This window comes from Eleutherodactylus coqui, chromosome 10 (genome assembly GCF_035609145.1).
Source record: "Eleutherodactylus coqui strain aEleCoq1 chromosome 10, aEleCoq1.hap1, whole genome shotgun sequence".
In the NCBI taxonomy this organism is placed as follows: domain Eukaryota; kingdom Metazoa; phylum Chordata; class Amphibia; order Anura; family Eleutherodactylidae; genus Eleutherodactylus; species Eleutherodactylus coqui.
In genome coordinates, this window is record NC_089846.1 from 89348101 (window position 1) to 89370538 (window position 22438).

At 41.0% G+C, this 22438-nt stretch overlaps 1 long non-coding RNA gene across 1 annotated transcript in view; it reads left to right on the forward strand.

Moving 5' to 3' along the window:
• Positions 1-1170: 1170 nt before the first annotated feature.
• The window catches only part of LOC136579775 (uncharacterized), an 87355-nt gene continuing 66087 nt past the window's right edge, over positions 1171-22438 (forward strand). Inside the window, exon 1 of the long non-coding RNA XR_010786915.1 lies at positions 1171-1415. This is a non-coding gene — a long non-coding RNA (uncharacterized lncRNA). The remainder of the gene's footprint in view (positions 1416-22438) is intronic.

The following is a 22438-nucleotide window of genomic DNA, read 5'->3' on the forward strand; positions in this document are numbered from 1 at the left end:
GAACAGAGAATACTGACTACACCCACACCTGGGAAGACAGCTGTCCACACCCACACTTGAGAATAAAGCTGATATGTGTACTCACGTAGAGGGATTGGCTGGCTGACACACACACACGCCCAGCCAGCACAATACCCCACACCTGACCAAGAAAACTCTAGAGCACCTGTAGCATTACAGGTCTCAGGAGACAGATGTAACACCTAGCTCTTGTATGGAGGAGTTAATCATTGAGGACAAACTGTTAAAATCACTTTGGATTGATCCTCTTAGAGCCAGTACCATATTTTTGATTAAGTCCTCTGAAGCGGGCTGGTTTGTGGAAGGGAGGTTTGCAATAGGGTCTTCTGCTATACTAAAGTTGGGTTGCAAGGGAAGAGTGGAGGACATCCTGGGCCTCTGTTTCTCAGGGCTTGCAGAGAGAGAAGGGTTTGTGCTCTTTTCGGCTTTATTAATAGGCGCCATTTTGCCTGCCACACTATGATTGGTGTGTGCTGCTATATCAGCTTCACTCACCCTCCTCTGAAGCTTATCCTCTGGTACTTGGCTCTGTAGGTAGTAGCAGTAGCAGCAGTGCCATTGAGAGAGGAAGCAGCCATTATTTCTTCATCAGCTGAGGACCCCCAAAACTGAGGACAGTCCGCTGGCAGCTGCAGTCCAACCCTGGCCGTGGGCCACACAGTTCTGTGCGCCACAAAGAAGTTGCTTTGGTATCGTTTTAGCCAGTAAAGTGTGATTGTACTCAGTAAGAGAAACCAAGTAATCTTGTACATATAATACCTTTTATGGCTAATAAAATACATTATGTTACAGCAAGCTTTCGGGAGATCTCCTCCTTCATCAGGCTAATGAATGAAACTAGTTTGGATGGCACATAATTGTGAAGGTCTGAGGCCTAAATATGATTTTGTCTTGTCTACCACTTCTTGACACAGCTAAACAGGATTTTCTGGGCATACTGCTAGCAGTACAACTCAGCAAAATTTACTAATCGCATATCCTGTTTAGCTGGAACCATCAAGGTAATGTAACATTGGAATATGAAAACTCAAGTTCCTGTTCAATCTAAGATAACATCTCTAAGCAACAATGTATGTTTATGTGAAAACAAGTTTATCAGGCATAAAGCTTGCCCTGCGTCATATTACTATAAAAGTTGTGACATATGTAATAAAGCTAGATTGCTTTGCACATAGACCTGTCTGTGTCACTGCTTTCTCACGGCGGTCGCCATAACCACCTCTGATTTGGAGCATCATAGCAAATTGACGGAATGATTGAATTTCCCTAACAAACTGGCGCTCAACTTGAGGGGCTTGAAGGAACAAGATGACCACCTACACCTCGAACCCAGCCGGAACCACATTGGATAAGGAGCCACTCGGAACTATGGATTGATACAACTGCGCAGTAAGGTAAGGCTTTATCTTTCCACAATCTATTCTTGCTTCTTGGCTGCTCCTTTCCTGTCTGAGGGGTAAGAAGTGCATACCTCTTATAAATCTTCAATTTTTTAAAAGAAACCATACGGTGGGCTGAATATGCTTGCAGGTGTTCTTTAACTGTTATTGTCTTTGTTTGTTACTTTGCGTGGTCAGTTTACAGAATATGAAATCCTTTTGCGGATCTCTGAAAGCCATGGTATAAGTTGTACCAGGGAAGCCTAAAGTATTCAGGGAATAGAATCATTGATGGGAAACCTTTTTATAGGTATAAGAGAAGTAGTAGAGACGGGGGAAAATAAGCAGGGTGAGGAAGTTCCGACACTTACAGACAGGGTGAAGAAGTACTGACACTTAAAAGAAAGAACTGACATGCAAATGTTTTTGTCTTAATGTGTGCCTGTTTATGCATGAGGGAGCAATTGAGATGAGCTGACCTGATCTACGGCACCTGACCTCCAGGGTGCAAATATAAATCTCTGTGCCCCGTGTTAAAAGGAACCCGATCAGTGACGCTGTAAGGAGTCCCTAACAAGGCCACGATTCTGGACAGGGCCCCCTGCGCTTCTGTTTGTATATTTCAATGGCCAGGGGATTATTTTATGTGTGTGAACAAATAAAAATAATAAGCCTCTTGGTGTACATAAGCCGCCAGCCATGGGCAATATTGGTGCTAAAGAGGATAAGGTGTGGAAGACGGCTAAAGAAATTGTACAAAAAAAAAGAGAAGGCAGAGCTTCAGCGGGTAGAGGATGTGATAAATTGTTAAAAGCACTTAGGATATGTAGGAACAGGAGCACCACACCCCCAGCATTGGGATAGATTTGCAGAAAGTCATGCTGGATGGGTAAAAGATAATGGACTACATGCAATGTTGAACAGTTGGAAAAAGACAAGTAAAAATATAGAAAACGGTTTAACAGTGATAATAGTTGCTAACTTAAGTGGTGAATATAAGTATATGGGTGGAAATGGGCATAAGTTGTATTTGTTACAGTACTAGTAGTGTGCACAGGTACGTATGGCACGGTACTCCCTGACCCTCACCCACGCCAATATCCCTTCCTAGATGTTGCCCCAAAGGTGAACAGGTCCAGGCCACCAATACCGACCCTATGCTGCCTAGTGGCAGGACAGGAAGGAACCGCTGTACCTATGCAGATGACAACTTACTAGTACCAACAGGCTAGGTGGATAGAATAAATCAAGACGACAAGAAAACCACAGCACACAGGCAGAGCTGTATCGAGAAAAGGTAACTTCCACTGGAGCAGGACCGAAGTCAGACACACAGGGAATGGAACCAATAACTGGCAACTGCTATCAGCAGCTGCCAGACTATATTCAGGAGTCTCCGCCCCTTGGACAAGACCAATTAATCGTGACCAAAGTGGACTAAGTACGCACACGGGTTTCTGGCAAACTGACTCTGTCCTACAGGGAGGATGAACTGGCCCTACCTAAGCAGGGACATTGCCCCAATAAGGGCAGCCCAGTGGTCTTCGGATCTGGGCCCTAGCTGATCCTAGGAGCCATGCACTAGAACAGAATACATACACATGCCACATGACAGGGACTGTACAACAGGACACACAGAGCCAGAATACACAGCATACAGCAGCCAAAATACAACCACTAGTGACAGATGATAAGCTGAATATAAATACCAGGTATTAGTTGACGTTTTGTACAAGACATGGAAGCTAGCAGGCCACTTCACAGCTCCTGGTTATACTGCTAGTCCCTACACTAACCAGGAGTCCAGCAGAACTGGACACAGTTCACACAGCACGCTGCAACAGGACAGGACACAGATAGCAGGTCACACAGCAAGCTAACACAAAACTGACAGAATATAAACGTACAAACGGAAATGAACCAGCAAGACACCGATCACACAGCAAGCTTGTATCAGGAAGGATTCATGACTGCTCACTGTGAACACCAGAGACAGACTGACCAGGAGCTGGGTTTATATGTGAGCACAGACCCAGGAGATTGGCTAGCAGGAAGTACCACACCCAGCCAGCTCAATTAACCCTCAACCACCTGTAGCTGTGCTGCTAGGAAGCCTAGAACTACAGATCCCAGCAGCACACATAACAGGTAGATTGCTTTGCACAAAGACCTGTCTGTGCCACTGCTTTCTCACGGCGGCCGCCATAACCACCTCTGATTTGAAGCCTCACAACATATTGACGGAACAATTGAATTTCCCTAACATAATTATAACATACAGATGCAGAGGGAAGGGGGGACACCCCTCTTCATCTAAATAATTGTCCACACACAGAAATTTGAGACTTAAAAAAACACAAGACATTCTGAGCAGAGAGTTAAATACTAAATCAGTCCACTGAGCTGAGGAATGTGACAGTTTTATGATGTTTCTTATCTCTAAGGCACATAGACGAAGATGGAAATCCTATCCCAGCAGCACCACCTATTTGCGCGAAACATTCTTACAATCAATATCTGAATTTTTATGAGTAAAACAAAAATTGATTGCGAAGAGGACACCCATCTTGACCTCCTTCAGATCTTTCATATTTTCCACTTATGCAAGAATCGCGGGCTGAGGTTCATTCCATTTTTGAGGGTGGCAAACATGGTCATAAAATTATACTCCCAAATTCTTCTGTGACTTGAAATTGCCCTTCAGGGGGATAATTCTCATCTGCTCTATGCTATGTCAGTGACAACAAAAATGTTTCGCCACAGGTAATTCCGTCTTTTCCTCTCTAATTCAGTGGCAATGAGATCTCATCCTGGCTCTCAGTTTTTGTTCTGTTTCCCTGACATAAAGCCCCCCAACACTTACTGCACTGGATTAGGTACACAACATCGGGCGTGGAACATAGGAATGTCACAAGGATCTTATAGTCTTGCTGTATGTTGGGGATCCGTATCCTGTTCACGGTTCCTTACATGTGAGCAAGTCTTGCAGTTCCTCACATTAAAGGGATAAGTTCCTTTTTGTGTGTCAGAGCGCAATGCACTCCTGATTATAAAGTTCCTCAAATTAGGAGGTTGCCTGTAACATAGGAGGACAGGGTCCGGGAATATAGTTTTCAGATGGTCATCCTTTGTTACAGGCAACTTACTAATTTGAGGAACTTTATAATCAGGAGTGCATTGCCCTCAATGCACAAAAAGGAACTTATCCCTGTAAGGTAAGGAGCTGTAAGACCTGCTCACCTATACTGACTGCAGACAGGATATGGATCCCCAACACAAAGCAGGACTATAAGATCCCGGGGACATTCACATGTTCCACATCCAATATTGTGTCATATCTACAAGATTACTTAGTTTCTCTTACCAGGAACAATTACACAAAGAAGTTGAATACGCTTAGGGGCTTTAGAAGTCTTCCGTTTTGTTGTGATGGCTGTCTTGAGGAATAATGGTCATCTGGGCCTCTGTTTTTTTTCCCCTGGAAAGCTATATTGTCACTATGGAAGGAGTTTTTTGAGCGGAGCTCACAGAGGTGCATCCAGCTCAGTCGGCAAGCAGACCAACATGTCCTTTTTTTTGCAATATCACCCAGTGTTTTCAAAGGGGGGGGGGGGGGGGAGCAACGCGAGCCCCATTTGGGAACAATGGGAGAGCATTGTGATCTCCTACCATGGCTGTGACAGCTGTGGTGGGGATGAAGGGAACCCCTGTAGGGATCCATGGGAAAATGCCTCACATCCAGAGATTTCCACATAGATTGTGAGGGTGATAAATAGCCATGATATCATGATATCAATACTTGTCTATTATTGCCAAGGCAGTCTTCTTACCGTATCTTCTATTCACCAATCTTCCCCTGGCTCCTCCAGTCCCTGGGTCACCTCACCACAATCCAGACAGATCCTCCTCTTTTGTTATGCAGCGGTTTTCTTCTTCCTATAGGTCTGTGTTGGCTACATTTCAGTTTTAGCTATACAACGTGGTGTCAGGGACAGGGTACAGACAATCACTGGGGTCTTGGAGCAGTGAGTAGGGGTACCTCCTGTTCTTAATTATTAAACAACAGACTAAACATAATTGAGCTTTACTTTAAAAAAAAAAAAAGATTAATAGGAGGGCTATTGTTTTGTCTTGTTCTCTTTTGTCTAGAAAACCTTCCTACAAAATAGCAAAGATGCCAAAACAATGTATAATGTATGTCAGGGAAAATAAATCGCTGTCAATAAACAATCCGCAGGAATCACATAACACACAAGAATGAAGATGTCAGATTTATCACACTTTTTCAGAGCAAATATAAAATCGAGTCACCAGCTTTGGAATCAGCGGCATGCAGACACTTGTTTAAACTTTTGATATGAATTCCACCGGCGCGGAGACCAAAGCTGAGAGTTGTGTTGTGAAAGATTCCACCGCACATATTGTACGCAGCGAGGCACTGATGCTCAATGTTACAGAAATTGGTCACAGAGTATCTGCAGGAAGATGACTGCAAGTAGTTGACGAGAAAGTGCTATGGTGATGCCCTCGACCCAGTCATGTACCACTGCAGAAGCAATGCCTGGAATGGGAAAAAAACAACTCAAAAGCTATAGCATGATAAAATAACAGATACAGACATTGTCATTAACGCTTGATAGCTCAAAGCAAACATATAAAGCAAGCCGCACTGCAATTACGCTGCTGCACTTTAGTAGCGCACCTATGATATTTCTGCAGTGTTCCACACATTCATAGTGAAAGACAAAGCCTGTGCATGCAAATACTGTAGTGTTCATGGCATACTTGCGCTATTAACACACATACAATACCACCAGCAATGAAGCTTGGCGTTTAGAGATGAGCAAGCACGCACGGATAAGGCAAATACTCGAGGGAGCATCATTCTTCTCGACTAACTGCATTCTCGCCCGAGAAGGCTCGGGGGGGTGGGGGGGGGGGGCGATGAGCGGGAGAGTGAGAGAGATCTCTCTCTCCCCACCTCCCCTGCTTCCCCCCTCTCACCCCTCCTCCCCCCTCCCCTGCTTGGAGGAGAATGCAGTTACTCGAGAAGAGCAATGCTCGCTCGAGTAACTGCCTTATCCGAGCATGCTCTCTTATCTCTATTGGTGTTACATCTATATAAGAGTATTGTGAGGTACTGAGGGGCGTAGTGGTGGACAGTCGCTACGTCGCCCCTAGGTTCCGGTACTATGCATAAGGGGACTGGAGGAAGGTCATGTCCCGCTCTCGGAGACGTAAGAAACCAGGAGCGTAATGTGGTCTCCAACAAGCAGTTGCTAGAGATCTGCTCTTTAAAAATATCTGGGCCTGTTTTTTTTGGAATGGATGGCAGGTTGGTAGTGGGGCCATCCATTCCACCTCCTCCACTCCAGGGTATGGGCGAGCTCAATCAGCCCAGGTGTGGAGGCTGAGCCAGTGTGCACATAAATAGCTGGTGCACGGACACAGGGGAGCTAAGATGGCTGCTGGACCCTGGCAGCCTGTGTAACCGGCTGGAGATAGAAGCCCTGCTGTGCGCTGCACCTGCTAAGTGCGACCCGATCAGGCCGGGACGGCCTGATAGCTGGATTTTCGACTATTATTTGTTTGCCTGAAGCTAAGGTTGGACTTTTATGTTGCTGTTATAAAAATAAACACAGATCACGCCTGCTTTTGGACTGCATCCTGTACTGTTCCTGAGTTACATCCTGTATTATACTCCACAGCTGCACTCACTATTCTGCTGGTGGAGTCATTGTGTATATACATTACTTATCCTGTACAGATCCTGTGTTACATCCTGTAATAATCACAAAAAGGTGTTGTGCAAGAAAGTATAAGGAAGGCCTGTAATCTTCTCCATGTGGATTTCCAGGATTATTCTTTATATCTCATAAATGGTGGCAGGAAGACTTTTTTGCTGTATGCGTTTGGAAATAATTTGATTTCAGAGTTCATTCACATGCATGTATTTTGCATGCATATTTGTCTGCACAAAAAAATATGCAGCATGCTTTATTTTACTACGCATTTGAAAAATACAAAAAATAGCTAGTATTTTAGTAATTAACTTATTTGCCCATTTCAATTAATTAGAGCACAGTTATGTGTCTTTTTGCATGTGCAAATGTACAGAAAGCCCTGCATGCATGCCTCTAAAAACGCAACACCCATTGCTCAAATACTTGCCGCAAATATGATCATAAATGCGTTTAAGCCTGTTTTACACTGGCATAATATTATCCCAATGTACAAAAATGTTACTACAAGAATACTCTACTCAATGTACAAGTATACGCCCACTATAATACTGCTCCTGTAGTGTTTCAGGCAATGGGTTGGAGCCACAAGTATGGTACCCATGCAGATCTAGAGAATAATGAGGAGAGAGCCAGGAGTCAACAACTGAAGGTCTCCGTTTGCTGTAATAGGTAAGAGATTGGTACTTTTGTCAGGAGGGAAGCTAAATGTCCCTAATGGAAGGACTCAGTTGTTTGTAGTGGAGCTTGACTATGGCTGTGGGGCACAAAAATCAAGCACTGAGGAAGTGGCAGGGTCAGGTGTTTATAGTGAGCCTAATCAGGAAACGACTAGAGCTAGAACAGGGGGTGGGTGTGCAGAATCTGGGAACTAGGCAAAAGTCATCTAGGTGAGCTGTCCTAAAGGCTGGATGTCTGAGCAGTGACAGTTACTGACTAGAGCACTGGAGGTCTTAGATTCGAGCCTGCACACTTCCCTGTGTACAAGTATATAACTAGTATAATACTGCTCCCTACGTGCAAAAAATGCCTACTATATTACGGCCTCCTATGTACAAGAATATGATCTACTATAATACTACTTCTTATGTACAAAATATAACTACTATAATACTGCCTCCTATGTGCAACAATATACCTATTATAATACTGCCCAAATGTACAAGAATATAAGTACTATAATACTACTCTTATGTACAAGAATATAACTAGCATAAAACTGCTCCATATATACAAGACAATAACTGCTATAACACTGCGCCCATGTAAAATAATTTAATTACTATAATACTGCTCCTATGTACAAGAATATAACTAGTATAATACTACCCACTATGTACAAGAATCTAACTACTATAATACTGCCCTCTATGTACAAGAATATAACTACTATTATACTACTCCTATGTGCAAGAATATAACTACTATAATACTGCTCCTATGTACAAGAATATTACTACTATAATACTGTCCCTATGCACAGGAATACAACTACTATAATATTGCCCCTATGTAAAAGAATAGAACCACTATAATACCGCTCCTAGTTACAAGAATATAACTACTATAATTCTGACCCCTATGTACAAGAATATAACTAGCATTATACTGCCCCATTTGTACAAGAACATAACTACTATAATACTGCCCTGTATGTATTAGAATATCACTACTATTATACTGCCTCCTACAAACAAGAATATAACAACTATAATACTTCCCCCTATGTACAAGAGTATAACTACTATAAAACTGCCCGCTATGTACAAGACTATAACTACTATAATACTGTTCCTATGTGCAATAATATAACTACTATAATACTGCCCCTATGTACAAGAATATAACTACTATAATACTGTCCCTATATACAAAAATATAACTATTATAATACTGCCCCTTCTGTGCAAGAAAATAACTAATATAATAGTGCCCCCAATGTACAAGAATATAACTTCTATAATATTGCCCCCTATGTACAAGAATATAAATACTATAATACTACTCCTAGTTACAAGAATATAACTACTATAATTCTGACCCCTATATACAAGAATAGAACTACTTTAATGCTGCCCCTATATACAAGAATATAATTAGTATAATACTGCTCCATTTGTACAAGAATATAACTGCTATAATACTGACCCCTATGTGCAAGAATAGAACTACTTTAATGCTTCTCCTATGTACAAGAATATAACTAGAATAATACTGCCCCATTTGTACAAGACTATAACTACTATAATACTGCCTTGTATGTACTAGAATATCTCTACTATAATACTGCCTCCTATAAACAAGAATATAACAACTATAAAATGGCGCGCTATGTACAAGAATAAAACTACTATAATACTGCCCCTATCTACAAGAATATAGATAGTATATTAGTATAATACTGCCCCTTATGTACAAGAATATAACTACTATAATGCTGCTCCTATGTACAATAATATAACTACTAGATTACTGTTCCCATATACAAGAATTAAACTACTATAATATTGCCCCCTACATATAAGAATATAACTACTATAATACTGTCCCTTATGTACAAGAATATAACTAGTATAATATTGCCCCTCATATACAAGAATATAACTACTGTAATAATGTCCACATGTACAAGAATATAACTACTATAATACTCCCCCTATGTACAAGCATATAACTACTATATTATTGCCCCCTATGTACAAGAATACATCTACCATAATACAGCTCCTAGCTACAAGAATATGACTACTATAATTATACCCCTATATAGAAGGATACAACTACTTTCATGCTGCTTCTATGTACAAAAATATAACTACTATAATACTGCCCCTTCTGTGCCAGAAAATAACTAATATAATACTGCCCCCTATGTCTAAGAATATAATTACTATAATACTGCTCCTATGTACAAGAATGTAACTACTATAATACTGTTCCCTATGCACGGTAATATAACTACTATAATACCGCCCCCATGTACAGGAATATAACTACTATAATACTGCCCCTTATGTACAAGAATATAACTACTATAATACTGCCCCTATGTACTAGAATATAACTATTATAATACTGTCCTCATGTACAAGTTTATAACTACTATAATGCTCCCCCTATGTACAGCAATATACCTACTACCCCCTATGTACAAGAATATAACTACTATAATACTGCTCCTAGCTACAAGAATATGACTGCTATAAGAATATAAACCTATATACCCTATATACAAGGATACAACTACTTTTATGCTGCTCCTATGTACAAAAATGTTACTACATTAAAACTGTCCCTTCTGTACAAGAATATAACTACTATAATACTGCTCCTATGTACAAGAATATAACTACTATAATACAGCCCCCTATATACAAGAATATTACTACTATAGCACTTCTCCATATGTACACGAATTATTGTACTACTGCTGCTTAAGTACAAGAATATACAAAAATAATACAGGAACTACTATAATACTGCTCCCTGTGTGCAAGAATATAACTACTATAATACTGCCCCCCATGTACAAGAATATAACTATTATGATACTGCCCTCAATGTATAAGAATATAACTGCTATAATACTGCTCCCTATGTACAAGAATATAACTACTATATTACTGCTCCCTATGTACAAGAATATAACTACTATAATACTGCTTTCTATATACAAGAATATAACTATAATACTGCTCCCTATGTACAAGAATATAACTACTATAATACTGTCCCTATGTACACGAATATAACTACTATAATACTGCCCCCTATGTACAAGAATATAACTACTATAATACTGCTCCTAGCTACAAGAAAATGACTACTATATTTCTGCCCCCTATATACAAGGATACAACTACTTTCATGATGCTCCTATGTACAAAAATATAACTACTACAATACTGCTCCTATGTACAAGAATATAACTACTATAATACAGCCCCCTATATACAAGAATATTACTACTATAGTACTTCTCCATATGTACAAGAATTATTGTACTACTGCTGCTTAAGTACAAGAATATAACTGCTATAATACTGCTCCCTGTGTGCAAGAATATAACTACTATAACACTGCCCCCATGTACAAGAATATAACTATTATGATACTGCCCTCTATGTATAAGAATATAACTACTATAATACTGCTCCCTATGTACAAGAATATATCTACTATAATACTGCTCCTTATGTTCAAGAATATAACTATTATAATACTGCCTTCTATGTACAAGAATAAAACTACTATAATACTGTCCCTATATACAAGAATAAAACTACTGTAATACTGCCCCCTATGTGCAAGAATATAACTACTATAATATGGTCCCCTATGTACAAGAATTCAACTACCATAATACTACCCCCTATGTACAAGAATATAACTACTATAATACTGCCCCTATGTACAAGAATATAACTACTATAATGCTGCCCCTTATGTACAAGAATATAACTACTATAATAATGCCCCTATTCAGGAGAATATAACTACTATAATACTGCCCCTATGTATAAGAATACACTACTATAATACTGCCCCTATGTATAAGAATATAACTGCTATAATACTGCTCCCTATGTACAAGAATATAACTACTATAATACTGCCCCCTATGTACAAGAATATAACTAGTATAATACTGTTCCTATGTACAAGAATACAACTACTATAATACTGCTCCTATGTACAGACATATAACTACTATAATACTGCTCCTATGTACAGACATATAACTACTATAATACTGCCCCATATGTACAAGAATATAACTAGTATAATCTAACCCCTATTCTCTGTCCAATAATAGTTTCACTCAAGATGCTATAGGTAGAACAATATGGATCTGTGTAACAATTTCTATCTGCTTGCAATTGCTCTTCCTTTGCTGAAGACTATAAATTTTACCAAACAACTAATAACCTGGATTTGTTATTATAAAATGTGTCACTTTCTTTAATTATCTAATTATTTGTTCCAACAATATATTTGCAGTGACATCCCCCTGACACGTCGACAAAACCACAAACACCATAGACTCTAGTGTAACCTTAATTATTGAAGGATTTAGCAGACACTGCAGAGCAAAATTGCTACCAGACTTTTGCTTACTCAGATTTAATCCAAGTTGCTGGGATAAGAAAATACCCTCGAAATTACAAAACGCTACTTTTGGGAACTCAGGGCTTTTTTTTCCGAGCTTCTTAATTAGCAACCAGCATAACGGTTCAATAAGGCTTTTAATGTTTAAGTAGTTTTGATAATATTAATAAAAATATCTTCTGCGCACAAGTGATGACACAATCTGAATTTTCATACGGCCGTCAGCATTATTTTCCATTTTAAGTCTGAAGCATTTTATTGTTTGGTTCCTTTGGACATATAAAGCTTACTTTAATCATTAAGTATAATTTCGGCTTTTATCCGGCGCTCATTAACGGCATATTTAACTTTATGGGGTTTTTTAGCATTATTTTTATGTTTTATTTTTTTGAAATTTTTTTTGAAAGTTCCTCGTAAACTGATTCATCGAGAAGCATTTCATTCCTTCTGTGGTTCCATGATAATATTCACATTCTTTATGGTTTAATTTTGTTTGGCAGCACATTTTCGGTTTTACATTCAGCAAATTTCCCCCTCTTTATAGAGTGTTCTAGAGGCTGGGAATGCTTCAGACGTCATTCGGGTTACAAACTCGCATCATTGTTGTTTGAACTGCCAAAACCTTTCAGCCTCCAGTCTTGTATCCTAAAAAATCATCCACAGAACTAGTAGAAATGCTGAATTACATGCCCCCTCCGAGACATTCTCTGCCTTTAGCAATCAGCATTACTTATTTTCCTCCAACTGTCAGGGAGGAAAAAAAATCTTAATATCCGGATGCAAACATTGTTTGTTGCTACTATTCTTTTAACTTTTAAGGGGTTGTACCACAATTGCAAGTTATCACCTGCCCACAGGAAAGTGAATAAGTTGTTGATTGTGGGAGCTCACCACTGAGACCCCTGACTATCCCGAGAACAGGCGCCCCGTTTCCTCAGTCCTGCTCAATGTGGGATTACTGCACCCCTTGCAGTGAAGAAGAAACTGAATGGAGCTTTGGTTGTACATGGGCACTAGCTCTCCATCCACTTTCAATAGGACTGTGGAGATACCCGAATGGCACCCACTTGGGTATTTCGATCAGCCCTATTGAAATGAATAGAGCGCTGACCGCGCATTCTCAGCCAAAGCTCTATTCAAAATGACATTGCAGTGAAAGTCAGAGCGGGACACAGTAGTCCTATTCTTAAGATTGGTGGACCCTTACTGATTAGTAATAGAGATGAGCGAACGTACTCGGATAGGCACTACTCGTCCGAGTAATGTGCCTTATCCGAGTACCGCTGTACTCGTGCTCAAAGATTCGGGGCGCTCCGCTGCTGACAGGTGAGTCGGAGCGGGGGGCGGGGCAGAGCGGCCGGGAGAGAAGGAGAGAAAGATCTCCCCTCCGTTCCTCCCCGCTCTCCCCTGCAGCTCCCCGCTCCGCAGCGCGTCCCGAATCTTTGAGCACGAGCACAGCGGTACTCGGATAAGGCACATTACTCGGACGAGTAGTGCCTATCCGAGTACGTTCGCTCATCTCTAATTAGTAAGTTATCTTGCATTTATACTGGAAAAGACTTCTAGAAGTAGACAAGTAAAGAACATGATTAGAGTTGAGTGAACATACTCTGTCGAGCTTGATGCTCGTTCGAGTATCAGCGTACTCAATGGTGCTCGTTACTCGAACGAGCATCAAGCCGAGTTCAACTCCGCCCCAGATTTTGGCTCCTCCCTGCTGTGATGTGCCTGTTTTGGCCCCGACGCGACGAAGCGAGCGTCAATGGCAAATTTTTTGAGAGAGGAGAGAGAGGAGAGAGAGGAGAGAGAGGAGAGAGAGGAGAGAGAGGAGAGAGAGGAGAAAGAGGAGAGAGAGGAGAGAGAGGGGAGAGAGGAGAGAAAGGTGAGAGAGGAGAGAGAGGAGAAAGAGGAGAGATAGAGAGAGAGAGAGAGACAGAGACAGAGAGAAAGAGAGAGAGAGAGAGAACACACAAACTCAATAAATAATTTAAAAAAAAAACTCGGGATCCGGCGTCCCACATACAAAAATGCTCGAGTCTCCTATTGTAGTCAATGGGGTTCATTAGCTTTTGAATTTTACGAAAAGCTCGACTCGAATAACGCGGACCCGAGTTGTGCTTTGAGTGAAATAACCTGCATGGGTGAAGTGGATCCAGTCTTACCTGGGCTCTGGTGTATTACGATCCCATAGAATGTCTCTTCTCCATGTAAGAAGCCCCATACTATGAATGAGGAATAGTACAATATCCTACCAAATGTAATTGGACACCTGAGCAAGAACCAAAAGTAGTCATTATTTCGATATGTTAATGCTTAGTGAGGCCTGTTTTGGCCCTAACAACATCAGCTACTTTTAGTGGCATACTTTCTACTAATGTCTAATAGACTTCAGCTGATATTTTTCTCCATTCATCCTGGAAACATCTGGAGAGTTCTCTCAAAGAAAATGGACACTGTTCATATTTCTTGACCGAACGTTCTAGTGCATTCCAAAGACATTAAGTAGGGTTCAGGTCGGAACTCTGTGCAGGCCAGTCCAATCATGGAACATTCATATCCTTAAACTAACGTAAAGCCGTATTGGATTTGTGACAAGGCACGCTGTTTTGTTGGAAGCATGGCTGACCATTCCCAGAGTATTACCACATTGTCGACAGCAAATTAGTGTCTAGAATTTCAGGTTACAACTCCAAGTTCATGGTTTTTGTCACTTCAACCAACAGATGGAAAACATGCCATGTAAAACATCCCCAGACCATTACGGAACCTTTGTCGTACTTAACTGTTAGCACAACACACTCAGGCAAAAGGTGTTCCCCAGATGTCTGCCACACACAGGCACATCCAGCTCATCATTGTGGACAGGCCAATGCATGGCTGTTCATGATAGACTTCATAATCCGTATATCCAATAGCATGCAGTTCCTGTCACAAACTATGGCCTACACCTCCATGCATCTGCATCTTATGTAGCGCGGTTTAGGACACGTGACATAATAATAAGACACAATCCAATCTACTGATAGGGAGGACCAAGTACTTTTGATAGGATGATTTAGTTTGGAGGTCCTTTTACAAATGTTGAATTTGGGCCAAGCAACTTCATAATACACATCCCAATATTTATCTGTGTGTTCTTATTAAAAAAAGAGAACAAACAAATAAAGCTTTAAATGTAGTTATAAAATTACTACTTTTAAACAATAGTCATATTTTCAAAGGATTATTGAATAAATTAATTACTTAATTAATCATATTTGTTTGATTATATTTTATTTCAGTGTAATGCATTATTGCACATTCTTGGAGGTTGACTTTTAGAACCTCATATTCTAAGGAGCAGTTCACATCACATTTTTTATGTCAATATTCTTTTTATTGAAAAATAACATAAACATTAGTAACATTGCACATTGCTTAGCACAAATGAGCCAAAATAACTCCAATAACTCCACAAATGAGCCAAATAATAGTTGTGGAAGCTTTAGAGTGAAAATCTAAAGGTTCCCCGCTCAATCCTTGGTTTCAGCAGGTTGACCTGAGCATGATTTGTGTCTATGATTCTATTTCTCTTTCAATTGAAATCTTCAAACAGAGGCTGGGCAACCATCTATGTTTGGGATGATTTAGTGAATCTTGTATTGAGCAGGGGGTTGGATCTGATCATCCTGGAGGTTCCTACAAGAGCATAACAATCAGATGTGAGACATTGTGTGTATGTGTTGGGTTAAATAACTAAGCAAAGGGGAATATTTCAACTTGAAATGACCTAGGATTGTGTGGGGTAGGGAAGGGAAAGGCACTATACATTTGTGATGATAACTGAAAGAGGGAAAGGGCAGATAAAGCCTAAAGGCTCATTTACATGCAAAGACAATCTTTCAAATGATTGAAAGATTGGGAGTTTTAGTAATCATTTGCATAAAGTACTAATGGGCACTAATGCCCATTAGTACTTTATCAGTTTTATTTGCATGCGATTGAGCCTCCCAGAGCTGCTTGGAGAACTCAGCAGGTGGTCTGAGCTCTACAATTAGCTCCTTTGTTCTGACATGGGCTGTCTGCACGAATACAATGTAATCAGCCGCTCCAGTGGAGAACACAGCTTGCGGTCCCTGATATCTACTCTTCGGCTAAACAATGGATTTTAAGCTCACCTTAAAATCATCATTCAGCCTAAGCGTAAACGATTTGCCATCCTTTTAACAAATTTTGAGTGATAATCGTTGCGTGTAAATGAACCTTAAATGGCAGCTCTATCACACTAAATCATAGGCAGTTGGCTATTTATTCATTTGTTAGAGGAGGAAAAATAAGAAAGGGAGGGGGGGGGGAGAATGTCATAAGATTACTTATTTTAAGCATTTTCTCTGAAGTAACCAATTTCATTAACCTCAACTTTTTGAATCCCAACACCTATTGATAAGGGTCGGGCGCATAGCCTCGTCTACTAAAAATAGAATAGCTATAACTAACATCACCTCACGCTGTAGAGGGGTTACTGGATCCATGAGGAGGAACTGTCTGTACCCCAAGTCCATAGGGTGGGAAGTAGTTACCCTGCAGTATGGCTGTCAGACGGCAGTACACAGTAGACTGAGGTGTTGCAGTTCTTTTGAAAAATCAGTAGACAACCACATGCTGTGATGCTCTTGGAGTTTACTGAACAAACTTGGTATTGCAGTGACAATATCAAGTAACAGCCTCTGCTATAGTTAAGGGCTTTTAGCTTAGGTTAGCAATGGGCATCTCATGGCTTGGTTCTGTGCTCAACGTTACAGTAATATACTAGAGGCAGGTTCATGATAAGTTGGCTGTGCATAGGACTTTGATGCAAAGCTTTATCCAACCAAATTGGGGCACAAATGAGAGCTGCAGTGTTTTTTTAAAGTTTCCCACCATAAGCGTTCACTTCACCAACATCTCCTCAGTGCTGCATCACAAATTCTGCTTACTATGGCTTAGGTCCCTACTTTGCTTAGTTTTGGACTGTCACCCCTCTACCCCACAGTGTTAGAGTTCTCCTTGCTGCCACCTGAACCTTTGGCCTACAGAGGACCAGGGACTACTGATATCTACGGGCACACTTGGACTACAGGTGCTGAGCGGGTTATTCCCCCAAACTAGGGGTTCCTGCTCAGCGCCACGTAAGTCAGCATTTTTATATACAAAATTTGTATGATTATATGAAGATCCAGATGGCGCTCTCTCGTTTATCTTCTTATACCCTCCTGGATATGGACACATCTCAAAAAGTCATGAGATCTAACAAGAATACAGGCAACTTCGGGTTCAGAAAATTTTGTCCCAAGTTCAGCTTCCCATTTTCTGATAAAACCCAAAGTTCCAGAAGCTTTCAGAGTTGTGATTATGAAACAAAGAATTTATTTTCTGGGGAACTCTGCCACATTGCACTTTTAGGCCTTAGTCAGACGGGCGTTTTTTCGCGCGATTTGCGGATCGCATGACGGATGCGCATCCGCAAATCGCGTGACCGGTGCGCGCAAGTCGCCTGCAAATCGCCCGAAAATCTGCTCCTAGCCACGTTTCATTAGAAACGGGCCGGAGCAGTCCAGCGCATTGCATTCAATGGAGACGGCAATAGAGCCGCCTCCATTTAAAGCAATGCGCTGCGGGCGAGCCCTGGATGAATTGTCGGTAAGGGCTTAAATATATAAGCCCTTCCCTGCAATTCATCCTAAAATGTGTTAAAATAAAAAAAAAATGTATACTCACCTTCTCCCGGCAGCCGGAGCTCCGTGCGGCCGTCCTGCAGTGGGTGTGAAGGGGGTGTGAGTCAGACCTGCCCCCTGATTGGCTCAGCGCTGAGCCAATCAGAGGCATGTCTCACTCACACCCATTCATGAATTCATGAATGGATGTGAGTCAGACCTGCCCCTGATTGGCTCAGCGCTGAGAGGCAGCAGTCACTCACCCATTCATGAATTCATGAATGGGTGTGTGAGTGAAACCTGCCTCTGATTGGTCAGGGCTGTGACCAATCAGAGGCAGATCATTCAGCAGGCGGGGATTTTAAAGCCCCGCCGGCTGAATAGTGCCGAGAAGCAGTTCAGGAGAACTGACAGCGGCCGCGGCTGGACTCCGGCTGCAGCGGAAAGGTGAGTATACAATTTTTTTTTATTTTAACACATTTTAGGATGAATTGCAGGGAAGGGCTTATATATTTAAGCCCTTCCCGACAATTCACCCCGCGCTCGCCGGCAGCCCATTGCTTTCAATGGAGCGACTGTATTGCCGGCTCCATTGAATTCAATGGGCAAACATCGTTCTTCTCTGTCACAGCTGTTACAGCTGTGGCAGAGAAGAATGATTTGTCTTCTATATGTTCTCCATGAGGTCGGCGCTGCTGTCGCCGGCCCCATTGAGCACATATACAGAAGAGAACAGGAATCGCAGATCGCAGATAGGTGCGATCTGCGATTTTTTGTTCTATAATTTATCGGACGAGCGCTTAAAAAGCGCTCATGTGTCCGATACAATTGCAAAGCAATGGTTTTATAAAATCGCTGGACGCATGCGCATGCGCAAATCGCGGCTAAAAACGCCCATCTGACTAAGGCCTAAATGTATGTTTAGTGTATTTGTAAAACATAAACGAAAAATGTATATAACTTATGCAATTTTAAAGATATCTGTACATTTTTTAACATATACGTTGAGCATGTAAACAAAAGGTTCTATATGTTTTTGTCCATTTTCCTGTCCATTTGTCCAATATACATTAAGGCCGGTTGCACACGAGCGTGATGGGCTCCGCCGCGGAATATTCCGCAGCGAAGCCCGTCACGGCGCCCCCCAGAGACCCCATACTTACCAGCGGATCCGGAGTCTTCGCTCCCGCATGACGCTTCCCCACCCACCGCTGCCGCATCACATGACATGCCCACCACGTCACATGACGCGGCCGGCCGTGTCATGTGACGCGCCGGCCGCGTCATATGACGTGGCGGCGGTAGGCGGGAAAGCGTTTGCACGCTATCTTCCGCTGTGTTACAGCGGGAGATAGCGTGAACGGACGGCTTCCATTGACTGCAATGGAAGCTGTCAGCGCGTACACCCGCGGCAAATAGAGCATGCCGCGGGTGAGGACGGGAGATTTCACGGTGCAGAATTCCGCGGTGGATTTTTGCGCAAATTACGAGGCGGAAATCCGTTCGTGGGAAGGAGGCCTAAAAAATGTATGTTTTTTCCTGGAAATTCTTTTAACCCCTTAAGGTCAAGGGTGTTTTGGTCTTAGAGGACCAGACACTTTTTAATGATGTTACCCATTTAGTGGTTTTACTGCCGTATTTTGTATCTTCAGCTTTGCTGTGTATTTTTTCCATGACATATGGGGCTATTTTTTAATAGCTTTTTTTCACTGAAGGTAGAAAGCAAAAAAAAAAAAAGAATTTATTTTTAAATCTATAAAAAGTTGTTTATTTTTAACATTAGCATATTTATGTTAAAATGATGTACGGGAATGGGTTCTTCATTTTGTTTCGGACATTTTGATATATAATTTGTGTAGCCTGAGATTTCAGGGTGCATATGGCGACGGTTTTGGTTGGTGTCCGTGGTGGGTCATTCTTTTTTATGTATATATTTTTATTTTATTCTGTAATTTTTTTTAAACTTATTTTTGTAACTATTTTTCTTAGCATCTATAGCCTCCATGACATCATATGAGACCTCTGGGGGTCATTTACATTGTTTTCTTTTTATTTCCCACTTTCCCACTGTAGCTGTAGCCCCAGGGGAAAACATCCCTTTTTAGTGATTAGAACCACTAAGAGAGTTGATTAGGATCTGCTAGGATCCTACAATTATGTTGTGACAGGGGGCACCCAATGGTCATGTGATCATTGGGTTGCATAGAGGAAGTAACACTTTCACTTTCACTCACTGAGCTCTATGCAGCCTGGAAAGGATTAGGTAGAGGCGGTTAAAAAACACTTCTCAACTTCTCCTCCAGGTCCTCCACGGACCTGACCTGCTCCTCCTTGATTGCAGTAGTCTTAATCCGGCGCCATACTTCTTCTATTGGCCGGGATCAAAGCCCAGGGCGAAGCACTGTAAATTTAACATGCTTGGTCCTTAAAGGGTTGAATAACATTTTGTAGCAGTATTTAACCGTTCTTGGCTAAGGATCCAGCATTTATAGACCTGGATTGGCATTCAGGGGTTTCAAACATTACAACTTGTCCTGCAAAAAACAATTACTCATGTTCTGTGTAAGTGGGAAAAAAAAGAGTTGTGATTTTTTTTTTGAAAACAGGAATGGAAAAAATAATGAAAAAAACAAAAGCGTCTACAGCGAGAAGGGGTTAAAACATACAAGTTTGATGGATAGCTACAACGTGACATGAAGAACCTCTAAGACTGAAAAGTAAAACTTCTCAAACTTTGTAATACATTATTGAGTTGATGTGTGAATACACTTAATAATTTCACTCATTGAACATTTCGAGCTGTTAACACGTTTTACCCATTTCTGGCTGAAAATTAAGGTTCTCGCTAAAATAATTTCTAGTATATTTCTGCACATTTTCCTCAGATCATTAAAGCTGTCAACTGCTTAAATATGCATAATTTTATTGATATTTCAAAGTCTTATGCTGGAAGTTGCTGTGTGCAGAATAGGGGAGAAGCTCGCTTACCGCAGCATAATTAGAAAATAGATGGCGATGTACTAAATATATAGGAATGGCAGACAAATAGCGGGATGTTTATCAGTAATGAGATCATCTGAGGAGTATAGGCCTTAATGATATTTCACGTCAAGGCAGTGTTATTAGAAGGAGACAGAAGCAGCTGTCATGTGAGCGCAGAACTTTGGTTGTAAAGAATGAGAAAAAGTTAGATTATTGACTGGAATCTCTGCGCCCAGAGGGCACAATCATACAATTATACCCATCATATCTGTGGAACATCACTGATAGCAGTGAGATGCCACCTCTACCAGGGAATACACAAGCTTCATGGTAAAATAGGTGCCCGCTAGTGAATGAATTTTAAGACTGACTAGTCTGAGTTTATACTATCTATTAGCTGGCTTAATTGGGCCAACGTTTTGGTGCAATTTACCTCAATTTGGTGCAATTCTTGGTGCAATTTTAACCACACTTAATTTTCTGATGAGTAGGAAAAAGTGTCCAAAAGTGTCTAAATCTAAATATGTGAGGAACAGTCTTGTGTCTCCTAAGGAAAAGCACCTAGAAGGTGTGAGGAGACTTATTAAGTCATGCATGCTGCTCTGGGAAATATGCAAATGGGAAGATGGACAGTGCTTGTACAGCACCACCTACGGGAAGGCAAATCCATCCTGCAAATCCATGTCAGACCTTTAGCAAGCCTTGTAACAATGACTGGGAATATGAGCCAAAGCTAGTATCTTCTCCAGTATGAAGAGATAACCCTGGCCAAACTGTTTCAGGGTGATTGTGCAGACCTGCTACCAGCCGAGCCAGCATCCTACTGCACACTGATGAGAGGCATTCACCCCAAAACAGTTTGTGTATGGTTATTTTTCCTCTTGGCTTCAGCTCATATTCCCAGTCATTGTTACAAGGCTTGTTAAAAGCTCTGACATTGATTTGCAGGAATGCTGCCTTCCAATAGGTGGCGCTGTAGATGCATCATGCCATCTTCCAAGTTGCATATAAATATCTAGTGAAGGTGGGACAAAGCATGGAAGACAGTTTTCCATCACAAATAATACATTTGCCCCAGTGTCTTCATTGTTTGTAAAGAATAATTTACTAGGCAACATTTTTTTGTGTGTGTGTCCTGGAAATCAGTGGTATTTTCACCTTATTTGGATAACAAACAAATCGTTATTAAAAGTTATTGAGCCAAAACTTTGATTGTCACATTACTGACTATGATTATATGTACAGTGCAGGTTTATGATTACACATGTACAGTAACTATTTTCAATGCTAATATAATGCTGTTATTTGTTGCTTTTTTTTACATCTGTAGATAAATTGGTGATTATTTGAATGAAGTATGGGACCAAGAGGTTGTAAACATCCTGCGGATGCTTTCTGTTATGTATGCGGAGAGTTCATCAAAACACGGCCAAAGAAGCACTCTTTGGCAACAACAGCAGAAATAAATTCAGCCTACAAAGCATATTTTGGGATGGCTGTGGGTAATCAAGATAAGTCATGCCACCTCACTTCA